This window comes from Vicugna pacos, chromosome 11 (genome assembly GCF_048564905.1).
Source record: "Vicugna pacos chromosome 11, VicPac4, whole genome shotgun sequence".
Classification (NCBI taxonomy): Eukaryota; Metazoa; Chordata; class Mammalia; order Artiodactyla; family Camelidae; genus Vicugna; species Vicugna pacos.
In genome coordinates, this window is record NC_132997.1 from 58,987 (window position 1) to 72,724 (window position 13,738).

General features: G+C 40.3%; 1 long non-coding RNA gene across 1 annotated transcript; it reads left to right on the plus strand.

Annotated features, from left to right (window-relative positions):
• Positions 1 to 5,527: 5,527 nt before the first annotated feature.
• Positions 5,528 to 9,299, plus strand: LOC140699653 (uncharacterized). Its single transcript, XR_012077901.1, has 3 exons — positions 5,528 to 5,582; positions 7,576 to 7,770; positions 8,516 to 9,299. It is a non-coding gene; the product is annotated as an uncharacterized lncRNA (long non-coding RNA).
• Positions 9,300 to 13,738: the final 4,439 nt, after the last annotated feature.

Below are 13,738 nucleotides of genomic sequence, written 5' to 3' on the forward strand. Positions count from 1 at the left end.
CATGGGCAGAAAATGCCTGACTTTTTCTTTTTGTGAAGTAGGTGGGAGGGAAAGTGGGAGAGGGAGCGTGTTGAAATGAAGCCGAGCTTTTTACAGCTCTGTTGTTCTAGGACCAGAGCAGTTCCACTCTTGCTTTCATCACCTCTCCACCTCCGAGTCCCAGCCACTCACTCTTGCCTGCTTCCCCACATGCCACGTCCTGGGGGAGGACAGAGTGGTGGCCAATGCCCCCTCCGCCCTCCGCTCTGGGAGGTGCAGGAGTCTGTTTAACTTTTGAGCTGTTTTGGTACTTGGGCTTTTCCAGCTTTTCTAGACATCTCCTTTCCAGCTCTGAGAAATTGGAGATGTAACTTAACCATACATGGGCTATACTAATGTATTCAGTGGCATTAATGTGATGTTGTCTTTCAGGTGTTCTGTGACTGGATAGGAGGTTTTTGACTCACAGGATGCTTCACATCCAATTCTAAAGGCCTACAGGATGCAGGTGTAATTCAAGTTCTTACATGTCTGTAAGGCAAACATGAACAATATTTGATAATATGACCATACGTTCATAGATTATGGTTAGTCCGCCGGCTCTGTATCTAGTAAAAGTTTAAATTCCAAATGCTTGAAGGAAATTTGCGGACCATGTCTTTTTGCCTGTAACTATTGCAAAAACTGAAATCACAACTCTACCACAAGCCACAGTGTTTCCCAATAGAGAAAGCCCTCTACATTTACAACCTCTAAGTAATGCGGTGGTTCTTTTGGTGAGATGAGGGATGCCAGAGTATTTTGTTGGGAAACTAGAGTGGCATGACAAGTATTCTGGGACTGGTTACACTTGAATCTCTACTTCCTATATCCTGGACTGGTTACAGAGGCAATGTCACAACCGGTAACCAGCTTGTGAATGCAAGTGTAGCTAGGAAGACAACAGAGAAAATAGAAGGGATATAAAGTAATTGAGGGGCTTCATAGCAGTTCAAATGGTGACTTTGACACCACCAGATTCTCACGTGAACTTGGCAAGAATTTGTGAGAAGTGGTGGGGGTCATTGCAAGCAGGAGAGTCCTGCAGCTTTTGGGGTGAACAGGCAAAGGGGAGAGCAGATGTGGTGGCTACCCAGGGGCTATTTATGTCCTGAATGTGAAAATGTCTGGTCCACTGTTCAATTTTGCAGCCACAACTTCACGTGACTCAGGGCATTATTTCTACCATAAAATCATAAACAACCTCTGTTTCCCAAAGTGTTTGTTCTCAATCTGAGATGATTGTCCTGTGGTGGGAGGTAAGTGGGTGATGGGACCTATTACATCACCCCCTTTCACTAAAAGTCTATCTCGCTGCTTTTCACCCTACTCCTAGAGGTACTGTCATTCTGTTACACCTAGGCCTGTAAGACGGGCTTGCCTGAATCCTCACGTGATGAGGGACGGCTGTGTGCAATTTTAAAAAATTGCTTGGGTCATGAGGTCCTTTGTTCCCTCCATTGGAAATCACTATTCCAGAGCAAATAGTATGCATCTATACAAACTATATTGTTTGTAAGGTGTCTTCAGAAGTTTTGTAGTAGGTTTAAATATTTGCTTGGTGATGACATCTTGATTGTTTGAAGGAGGCAACCCTCACTAGGGACATTGAGTTCTTCCTGTCTGAGATTTCCTTTACTGGCAGTAGAGTGTTTGTAGGCAGATTTAGAAAGTTACCTGGTCTGAGAAGCCGAATTTGCCCGCAGCTGGGAATTGGCAGAAGAGTCAGTTCTGGAAGGAAGGCTTTAGGATTATCTGGTAGCAGAGTTCTGGGATCCAAACCCTGGGAAACCTCAGCTGTTGTAGAATATGTTCTGTAACAATAGGCTATTGGATAATTTTAACACTTGTTATGGGATGTAGAGTTGGGGAAAGACTTAAAAGTGAAAGAGCCTTCAAAGAGAATCTCCAAATATTTTAAAGAAGGCAGTTCTCAGAATGAGAGCTTTTCTGGAAAAGAATAGTTCTCCACTTCACAGGGGAAGCAGGGAGCAGCTGTAACTGCACTTACAGTAACTTAAAAGGTAAACCTTACCCTCCCACTTAGCTGTTTCCTGGTGCACGTTCATCTCCCACATCTGTAGTTTTACACATGATGTGTCATTTTCTGGTACTCCATTCTGCTTCTGAGTGAGAGACTGACACAAAGTCACATAGCAATTGAAAAATTGCGCAAAGGAATTTATTGTTAAAAATGTAGACCTGTGGCAGGGTGCTGCATTTGCAAGTGACTTTCAGTACAGAGAACACTTAAAAGAATGCAGTGTTATTTCTTTTTTTATTCCCTTAAGCCTTTGAATAGTAGGTTTTCTTTGCAGAGTTTCTGGAGTACACCAGAACAAGCAGGAACTAAAAATAGCTTTAAGAAAGCACCAGTATAGACGTTGCTTATACTATGGTATCTGTATTGAAGTTAATTCTTTAAAGCAGGAAGTTGTAACTCTCAATTTCTTAAGGAACTATAAACATTCTTGACTCTTATTGACATCTTTGTGGGGTGAAGCTGCTTTTGCTTCCATTCTGAGCATTGAAAGGCCTTCTAGGATACTTCTACCAGTCCTCAGTATTTTATTTTCCCTCTGTTGTGAACTTGTTATTAAACTTGAAGCAGATTTAAATATCATTAACTTGCTACATATGTAGATATTCAGTGTTACATAGTCAGAAAGTTTGTGTACATCACACTTATCTACATAATTCCCCCCTTTCCAACTGTGTTCCTGATGAAAGGATGGTGGAAAATGGCAGTATGGGGATATGTCTTGCAGTACACAGTTTTTCCCATGTTCCCTCTACCTGATCTGGATGTTCTTTCATCTTTCAGCTTCTAGACTCACTAGCTCTTTTTCTTAAGCCAGGTGTATCTCATCCCCCTGCGCACACACACATACGTACACACACACACACACACATACATTCTGCCGTAGGGAGTAGCGTGCACCATCCCATTCTCCCACTCCAGCTCTGGCCCCACCCACTGGAGGCAGTGTCATGCACGAATTCATTTGTAAGTTCCTTTTTAAAACTCGAGTGGTTGGGAAATAGGACTGATATCCACACCTAGTAGGCAGGCCCTCAAGGACAACTTCTATGGTTAATGCCAGGTTATCTTAATATTTAAGTACTTGAGTTTCATGTCTTCCTCTACCACCTGTGTGACCCATGATTCCCACATTTCTGTCTCCCGCTAGACTTTTACTCTCCAACTCTGGACTCTTACAATCTTCTGCTGATTTGACATCTTCACTTGAACCTCTGATATCTTAAAACCAACATGTGTAAAAACTGAGCTCTTGGTCCTCCTATCCCCCAAACTGGTTCTTCCTGCAGCCTCCCCCATTCAGTTAGTGGAAACTTAATCCTTCCAGCTGCTTGGGTCATAAAACTTTGAGTTATTGTGACTTTCACTGACATACCACATGAATTCTGTCAATAGATCTTGTTTAACACTGCCTTTAAAATATATCCAAAACCCAGCCACTTCTTACCATGGCTCCTGCCTCCACTGCTGCTTCCCTGCCCTGAGCCACTGTCCTCTCCTCCTGCACAGCCCTTCTCAGAGGCTTCCCACCTTTCATCTCTGATCCGTTTCGACTATTCTCGCCCGGCAGTCAAGTGATCCTCGAAAACCTAAGTTAGATTCTGTCGTCCTTCTGCAGTGCCTCCCGATTTCACTCCGGGTAAAAGCCACAGTCCTTACGTCCTCCAAGGCCTTACAGGATCTGCACTGACCCTTCTCTGCAGCTCCAGCCATGCACCCATTCTGGAACATGCGAGGTGCAGGCTGACCTTGGTGATGGTTATTCCGCTCACCTGGGACTTCTCACCTCCTAGTATTTGTTCTAACCTCAGTCCTCAGTGTGGCCTACTCTGGTATTTAATACAACATCACCCACATCCCATACCCTCAACTCTCTTTACCTTGCCCTTTTTTTCATTTTTCCATGGTTCCTCTTTCCTAACATGCCACCTCCTCTGCTGCTCTGTTGTGTGTATTGTCATCTCCACCCCCCATCCCAGCTAGACTCCAATCAAGCTCCGTGAGGACAGGACTTTTGTTTTGTTTATTGATCTATTCCAAGTGCCTAGACTAGTCATGGGTACATAGTAGGCAGTCAAAAATTATTTGCTGAACAAATTAAAAGACTTTTTAAACTGAATCATTCTTTCAGGAACAGGTGAGGAAAGGAAGCTGCATGAAGGAAAATGGTACAGTAAATAATGATCTTTGCCTGTTGTTCTTTGTGTGATATATATATATGTTTTAGTCTTAATTTGGTATCCCAGTTTCTTAATTTAATAGCTGAATTAAGGTGTAATTTACAGACCATAAAATTTACACATTATAATTGTACAAGTCAACCATTTTAGCTATTTCTTGAGTTGTGCATCTTTGTCCTCATAAAGTCCCCTTGTGTCCATCCATATGCAGTTCGCCCTCCCCTCAGTGGCACCATGATATTATCTTTTTTCTTTTTTGGCAATCACATCTCAAAAGGATAATTTACACAGCAGTAGTAATATAGCTTTGCACTTTTAGAAATGACACACTTAAATATGAAATTAGTGGTCATTGCTGAATGTAGGTAACAGTATCAGACATTGGTGACAAGAATGGGCTTGAGTGTCAGACTGGCTGCAGTCTTACCCAGCTCCACCAGTTACCAAGTTACCCAAATTATTTTCTGCCTCAAGCTCTTTATCTGTTATATGGGGGTAATAATAGCAGCTTACAGAGTTGTTGTGAGGATTAAGCAAACAGGGAAACAAAATTTAGTATAGTGGCCTGCTTATGTAATTACGTAAGACATAGCCTTGCAGGTAGAGAGCAAAATTCAAATCAGTTTCTAAAGTATGTGTAAAATATGATCCAGTTCCTGCCTGGTTTGTAAACACGTATGCCTACTGCAGAATGTAAAAGCAGGCTAATTTCCAACAGAAAAGATCATTTCTTAGCATTTCTTTCAAAGATAGCTGCAAAATCATTTTTACTAAATTTTCTATGCCCAACTCTGACAAAAATTTGACACCAAGGACGTAATTATCTACATTTTTGTTAAATTGATGCTGACCATCAGGAAGTGTTCTCAATTATATTTTAGCCTTTATGTTGGGAAGTACTGTCAGACATCTTCTAAATTAATGGGGGGGCATTCATTGTAGCTCCTGTTGCCTGATAAGCCTGCACTAAATTATCTTTTTTTAACTTTTAATTAAAGTAATAAATTAATTTTTTGCTGGGGGGTGGTAATTAGGTTTTTATTTATTTATTTTATTTTTAGAAGAAGTACTGGGGATTGAACCCAGGCCCTTGTGCATGCTAAGAACATGATCTTTCACTTGAGCTATACCCTCCCCCTTAAATTATCTTTAATAAGGTCTTTTTCTCTGTTTTGTTATTTTCTATTATGTACGGATGCAGAAAGCAGGGTCATCAGAAGCCTCTCAATCCCAAAGATGATTATAGTGAAAAACATTGCACAGTGACAGTCAATCCTTGGCATATGAAGAAAGATTGTAAAGTCCTGAATGAATTAAGAAGGTATTGTTACATTAACATACATGTAAGCATGGCTCTCTTACCGTTATTTTTACTTTATAATGAAGATACTCCCCACCCGTCAAGGTTGCTTTGTTTGATAGAGGGAATATCTAAAGCCTTTTCTGCAAGTTTTTTAAATAAGTAAGAGCAGGTAATTTATCAGATGTGTGAATTGTGTAATCTGCTCTATCTAGTATGGTAGCCACCAGCCACATGTGGCTATTGTGAATTGAGATGTTCTATAAGTGGAAAATATATAATAGATTTTCAAGACTTCGTACAACAAAAATAATGTAATATATTATTAATAAGTTTTAAAAGTGTTAATCACACTTTTGAAATGATAGTGTATTGGATATTTTGGGATAAATGTAATTATTACTGGAATTAATTTTACTTGTTCCTTTTTATTTTCTAAATGGGATTACTGGAACATTGTGACTTGCACTATGTTTCTATTGACAGTGCTGGCTTCTGACTTATTGCAAATAATATGAAAAGAAAACTTTGATTAAAAATTTTGTAATTGAGAAGTTGATTTACATCATATTAGTTTCAGGTGTAAAAAACAGAGGCTCAACATTTTTATAAATTATATTCCATTTAAAGTCACCATAAAATAATGGTTATATTTCCCTGTGCTGTATGATACAGCCCTGTAACCTATCCATTTTATACGTAGTACTTTTTACCTCTTAATCCCCTACCCACTTCCTGCCTCCCCTCTCCTCCTTCTCCCCATTGGTAACCACCAGTCTGTTCTGTGTAACTGTGAGTCTATTTCTGTTTTATTATAGTCATTAATTTGTTTTATTTTTTAGATATACATATAAGTTAATACATAGAATATTTGTTTTTCTTTCTCTGACTTATTTCACTTAGCATAATACCCTGTAGGTCCATCCATGTTATTGCAAATGGCATTATTTTATTTTTTAATGGCTCAGCAGTATTCCATTTGTGTGTGTGCTCATGTGCATATATGTGTGTGTATATATATGTATATATACATATATATATAATATACCACAACTTCTTTATCCAGTCATCTGTCAGTGAACACTTGGATTGTTTCAGTGTCTTGGCTATTTTAAATAGTGCTGCTGTGAACATTGGGGGTGCATGTGTCTTTTTGAATTATTTTTTTCTCCAAACATATACCCATGAATGGGATTGCTGGATCACACGGAAGTCTATTTTCATTTTTTTATGGAACCTCTATATTGTCCTCCATGGTGGCTGGACCAATTTACATTCCCACCAACCAAGTAGGAGGGTTCCTTTTTCTCTAAAAAGGTAAAATATTCTCTATATTTACATACTTTCCTTACAGTTTAGGACACAATTTGGCATAACCAGATAGAATTTAATAAGAGTAAATACAGTATTTTTTTAATGTCTATGCATTATGGATAGATATGTAATTGATGAGTTTGTTCCCTATTTTTGTAGATGCAGAAGTTTTTATACCTTCACAGACATTTCAGTCTTGCAGAGAGAAAAATTTCTTTGCATTTTGCTGAACTTGTGCGGGTGTCTTTATCGGATTTGGTCCAGGCCTGCACAGGTGAATACACATCCAAACCTGAAACATTTGAATGTCTGCAAGATTTTAAGAGTCTAGAATGTCAGATCTGGACTGTGACTCTGGTAAATGACTTCAGTGACTGGACTCAAGAAAACTCCATTTGAGGGCAAAACCTTTCATAAGCCAAAAAGGCTTTGAAATTGTGGCAAAGCAAGAGACTTTTGTGCACCACTTATGGCCACAAGCCCATGAGGACAACCACAGGCCTTCTGGAGTGCCAAGGGACTTCCATGTGAGGAGTCCAGCACTCACAGGAATCCAACAAGTCCCTGCCAGCCAGAGCACCTTCATTGCTACTGTGCTCTTTTGAGTAAATGTCTTTTCATCAGGTTCAAATTGGTTTGTTTTTATTTTTTTGCATGAAAAATAACAACTCCTTGTTCCCTGGTGAAAGTAAAAGCCTAACATTTTCTGATTTTTTTGACAGAGGAAACATGAGCCTGTGAATCTAACCTCATCTGTGATGGTCTCCAGCTGGGAGCAACCAGATCAGTGTCAGTCCCCTTGCAGCCATTGGCTGGGAGCCTGCATGTTTCCTGGAATGATATTTGAAACATGTCACACTAGCCTTGCCTTCGCTGTGGGCTGGGAGGCGAGTCAGTCAGAATCTGCATTATGGAATGTATGTTTCAGATCCACAGCTAGGAGATCTTTTTTAATAGCCAGAGAATATAGTCATAAATATATCTATTAATGTATTTATGCAAGAAACTTTTTAAAGATTTTTTATTATAAAAATTTACCCCCCAAAAATTGAAAATGAAAGAACAGTGGAATTAAAAATCATCTGTACCTTAAATATACATAAAGAATCTTAAAATCTTCTAAACTTTTTTTTGTTCAAATGAAGATATTTTTCCCTTCCAAAAAGGAAAATTATATTTCACATTTTTATACTTTCTCCTTTTATTATATATTCCATATCAATAAATATAATTCTTTTAAATCCCTTTTAATGGCTGTTTAACAATATATTGAACAGATATGTAAATAGTCCTAGGTTTCATAAATTTATAAAATTGTCATTACAATACCACTGCAAAGAATATTTTGGTGTTTCTATTTTTAGTTACTAATTTGGACTAAAAATTAACAAGTTTGCTTTTCTTCATTTAAAACATTGGTTATTTTATGAATGAACTGTAAGGATTTTAAATAACTTTTCAGTAATTTGAACAAAGAAATTATCTTTAAGGCAAAAATGTATGATGGTTTGCATATCTATTTTTATTATACCTTCACTTTTACCAGTGTCATATGTGTGTGTGTTTACACAGGTGCTTTAACTACCAGCAAAGTAAGAAAAATCTGTGTACTAAAAATGTGAAAATAGTTTCCTGGTTTGTGTTTTCATTCTCCCAATATAGGTTTTGGATGACAAGCTTGTATTTGCAAAAGTACACACCCTATGGGAGGTGCTCTGTACATACGCTGAGATACTGCACATAATATTGCCTCTGAAGCCCAATGATCTGAACACCCGGTCCTCAGCCTTTGATAACTTCAGCTGTTTGATGGAAGTCCTCCAAGTGGATGAAAGTATCAACAACCGGAACAAGAGTTTTTCATTGCCCTATTTGCGAAGAGCTCCGTCAATGACTTTTATATTCAGGATAGAGATACATTCTTCAATCCAGCCACCAGAAGCCACATTGTAAGACTTAACTGAGTTTAGCTGCTGTCTTGGGGGTGATTTAGAACCTGCTGTTGAATTGTCAGTGATTTGGTTTGGTTGGTTTGGTTTGGTTTTAAAAAGCTGCCCATAAGTAGGAAAAAAGAGAAAGAAAAGAAATATGCCTACAGATTCCTGTTAGGATAGTAAACAGTGGCTGGTTAGTTACCTTGTATAAACCACACGCTCTCTTAGAACCTTTTTAGGTTTACTTCATCTTTTCTCAGATCAAGTATCAAGTAAGGGACAGTGTTAAAAAAAATTTGGGATTGACAGGTTTGTGAGCTCCAGGATCTGCAAGGCAGCTTTCCCTCCCCATGGTGTAAGTCAAATGGCAGAAATGAAATAAAGCACCTCATGTATCCTCCGGTGTTAACAGGAAAAGGCTAATCTTCTTGACCTTCTTTCTTCCTGGGTAAAATGTAGATAATATGTGAGGAAGCGACAAGCACATTTAAGGCAGGAAGCATGTTGTCTTGTTCACTGCTGAATCCCAGGCACCGTGAAGGCTGAGTTTAACGAGTGAATGAATGAACTATAGTCCCCCCAGAGTTACCATGTGGGACAGTGAGGATTAGCAGCTAACAGCATAGACTCGAGAGGGGAGGGTACAGCTCAAGTGATGTTGTGCATGCTTAGCAAGGATAAGGTCCTGGGTTCAGCCCCCATCACGTTCTCTAAAATAGACATATAACCCTAATTACCTCCACACCCCCCACTAGAATTACCTTATTATCTCCCCACCAACAAAAAAAAAAAAAAAAAAAAAAAAGAGAGAAGTGGCCAAGAGCGTAGAATCAGGCTGGAACACCTGTGCTGGTTTCTTGCTGTCGACCTTGTAAATGTCATTTAGCCTCTGTCTGTCAAGTTCCTCACCAATGAAATGGGGATAATTATAGTACCCACCTCGTAGAGTTGCTATGGGTATTAATGAATCTGTGTCAATGATACTACAGCCCTGGCTAATATTCAGTACTATGCATCTGTCAGCTCTTTTCATAATTACTGACAGATGTTACTATCGACCAAAGAAGTATTAGTTCTTTGTAAGGGGAATGCATGTTAGATCATTTCATTTATCGTTTTCTGTAATTCAGGCTTTTCGCTCTGAAATACCCTTTTCTGTCTGTGCACTAGAAAGCCACAGGGCTTTCCAAATTTCATCTGTCTGTGTTCTTGTCATGATGGCAATACTGCAGAGTGCTGACATTTTTTAGGGACTCCATCTGAGATGACAGCAACCCCTCAGATTCAGGAGCGCTTCTCTAACTGATAACATCTCGCTTGAAATGAAGTTTTTAAATGTAACAGCTTCAGACGCTTAATGATGCCATAAATGCAAGGATGTTATATCTAAGCTCTTTAAATAAATCCTGTCATTGAAATAAAGGAAATACTATATTATAGCGCTCTATGACTTTGTTATCTTTGCTATCCATTTATCTGACTCTTTAAGAACAAAGAAAGCAAAGACTAAGATTGATCATTACTACTGTGTGGTACACGTATTTGTGGATGAAGACAATACTGAAATGCACTGTTTAAGATGTTAAAATGGACACTAAACAGCTGCTTGATGCAATGCATGAACACAACAGGGAGCTGGGTGCAGGGAGCAGACATTGAGCTTCCTGGATCAGAGACCCAGCATAGCAGTCCAGCCCAGCAGTCCACAAGTTTTATATTTATGTCCCAGCAAAATTAGCAGTGAGAGTCTTAAATGAACTTTGGGGTCACTTGCAAACAGCTGTCATGATTACTAATGTGGGGCACCAGGATTCTACAGTGTTATTTGACATCAGCGCACAATCAGTTCTTTTCCACTAAAGCCTGTTGTAATTGCTGGTCACACATCCAGGCTGAGGAATCATCTCATGTGGTGTTTGGGAGGGAGATAAGTGGAGTCAGGACCCATGTTAAGGCTGGGTGGGTAATAATCTGGTGCTAGTACAGGAGAAAGGAAAGTAGGTCAGGTGGGAAGGAGAATGACTGGATTTAAATTTTGGTTCTTGAGTAAGCTAATTATATAACCTCATGTCAAGTTTCCTTGTTGTTTATATTCCATATGCTGTCACCGAATAACTACTGAATTGTGGGGACAAAAATGCATGGGTTTTAGAATTGACCCTGCCCCTAACCTGCCAGAGTCCAGGTTCCTCAGGGTGTCCAAGGAGGGGGCTGGACCGTCAGGTGTCCCTCCACTGCAGCAGTTTGGGCACTTGGGTGGCCTAGTTTTTTGCTGTGGAAGACTGGCCCGGTTGTAGGACATTAAGCATCTGCAAGGCTCTCACCGGTACCCACGGTGGTCCCAGGACTGTAATATCCAAGCGTTCCTTTCCACCCACGTTTGCAAATGACCCTCAAGGGGTTAGTATTAATCCTGGGTGAGAATTGTGAAAAATTATATGGTACCTCCATCCCTCCTGGCAAGTGAGGGCCCCTTATTTACAAATGACCACGAAGTGTTAGCACCACATTTTATCAACAGAACATGTGAACACGTTGTGACAGTGACGCTCACCTGTTTGTTTCTGCTTCCCAGTGCAACTTCAGCCTCCTTCAGAGGACCTCAGCTGCCCCAGCGAACAGGGCCTTCGGCACAGGGAATGGGCTCTTCCTCGAAGCATAGACAAGAAGCAGCCCTTAGGTCTCATCAGGTGAGCTGTTGTGGAGAGCACTCCAGTGGGAAGGGATCAGGCTTGTCCTCATGGCATTTGAGTGTGACAGTCCTCCTAGAGTGTTACCAACCAGGAAGCTCACAGGAGCTGTGAGCTTCATTGCCCCAAGTTTTTACTGCAGGCTTTATTACAAAGACATGATTTTTTGGGTCACTACCGACATGGCTAACCCAAACCCTAACTGTAAGTCAAACCTTTCCTTAGCCCTAAGTTGAGCCCCTTCCTCTCCTGGTGGTCACTCACTTCTCACAAAGCTCAAAGCCCCACTCCTCTAATCACATGGTTGGTGTCTCTGGCTGTCCAGTCCCCATCCTGAGTCATCTCATGAACACAAGCCATCCAAGGTTCCACCATGAATAGCAAAGACACTCCTATCTTGGGAAATTTCAAGGTTTTAGTGGTTGCTGTCTAGGAACTGGGAACAAAGAACTACCAAATTCTTCACTAAACAGGAGTAAATGTTAGATTTCACTTAAATTATAAAATAAGAGAGAAATTCTCACTGCTTTGCTGTATCTGCTGTTCGACACCGTTTCACTACACCACATGACTGTACTGTCCTGCTCAGCATGTGTCTTCTCAGAGCAGCAGTGCCAGCTGCTCCCGGGAGCTTATGCTGTTTGGGCAAGGCTGCTGGGGGTAGGGAGGCCAAGGACAACCGAGCAAACAAAAATATTTGGGCGAATAAGGAAATAATGTCGGATTGAAATGAAGGAAATAACACAGTGTTGAGATGGGAGACTTGGGGGGAAGTGAGTCAAGAAATCTATCTTTGAATAGGTTACATGTGAGCTGAGATGGCGATAAGGAGGCTGGACTTTGAGGATCTGGGAAAAGTCACCCATGGAATAGAGGCAGCTTGTCCATTGGCCTAGAGGCACAAATGTGCTCAGCAGGTTTGAGGAGATACTGGAGCCAATGCTGCTGAGAGTGATGAGACGCGATGTTTAGAAGGGCATCAGGAGCACGGAAAGGAGTGTAGACTCTAAGTGCAGTGAGAAGCAGTCATGATAGTTTAAGCACTAAAGTAATTTTCTCTCACTCACATTTTGCAAAGATAATGTGGAGAATGAATTGCAGGGACCCAGGAAGCAGGGAGGCTGGGTAGGAGGCTCTTGGAGTGGGCCAGATGAGAGATGGTGGGAGCCAGGGGGGAATGCTTTTGGGGAGTGGAGCTGACAGGATTCAGTAATGGGCTGGCTGTGGATGGTGAGAAGAAGAGGAGGTTCTAGGTAACCCCAGGTCGGCCTGGAGCCAGGTGACTGTTCTTTCTCATCACAGTGCCCCATGCAGGTGCCCACCTACTTGGGCAAACCTCTTAACCTTCAAAGTGGGGGTTTTAAAACACTGAAGTCTTTTTGTTGTTTCACATTTTATGGAAAGATTGAAACATGTACAGAATTAGAGAGAACAGTACAGCCAGCCTGCCTGTATCAGTCACCCAGCTCCAGAATTATAAACTCAGAGTCACTGTTGTTGCATCTTTTATCTCCACCTCCTACCCTCTCCCACTACAGGGTTATTTTGAAGACAATCCTTCATAGCTTAACCTTTGATTAGTGAAATGACGAAGTCTCTATCAAATAAACTTGGGATATTCCTTTTTTTTTAGGGTTACAAAAGAATTCCCTGATTGTCAAAGAAATACACTTTTAAGTATATTTGGGGTTGAAATCAAGATCCAGACAAGGTTCAGAAATTGCAGCTAGCATATCTCTCAAGTGCATTCTAATCTATAATTTTCCTCTTTCTCATTTTCCTTGAAACTGCTGAGGGGTTTCTCTATTTCCTGTTTGGCTGATTTCATTCTCCCCTGTGGTGTTAGACTTGTTTCTCCATCCTATGTATTTGCTTTAGCTAAGTGATTTGATCGTCCCCTAAAAGCTTGATCTGATTGAGGTTCAACTTTGTGCAAAAATACTTGTTATGTGAAGTTTTGTACTCCTGTCATAAGGTACATAATGTACAGTTGACTCTCTTTTTTGTGATGACAGCAGCCAATAATGATTGTCACCTGGGACCATTATTTCATAAGGGATTTTATTTCATGTGGTCAAACTCTAATTTCCTCCCTCAAATATCAGCAGGATCACAGTCATGAAGAGGCACTTTCTCATTAACCTGGGTTATCCTGTGGAACACAGTTTTAAAAGAAGATATTTGTAAATATGTAAATATTTAAAATTGATAAATTTTTTTTTCTTTTTAATTTTTTATTCTAATGGAGGTACTGAAGTTTG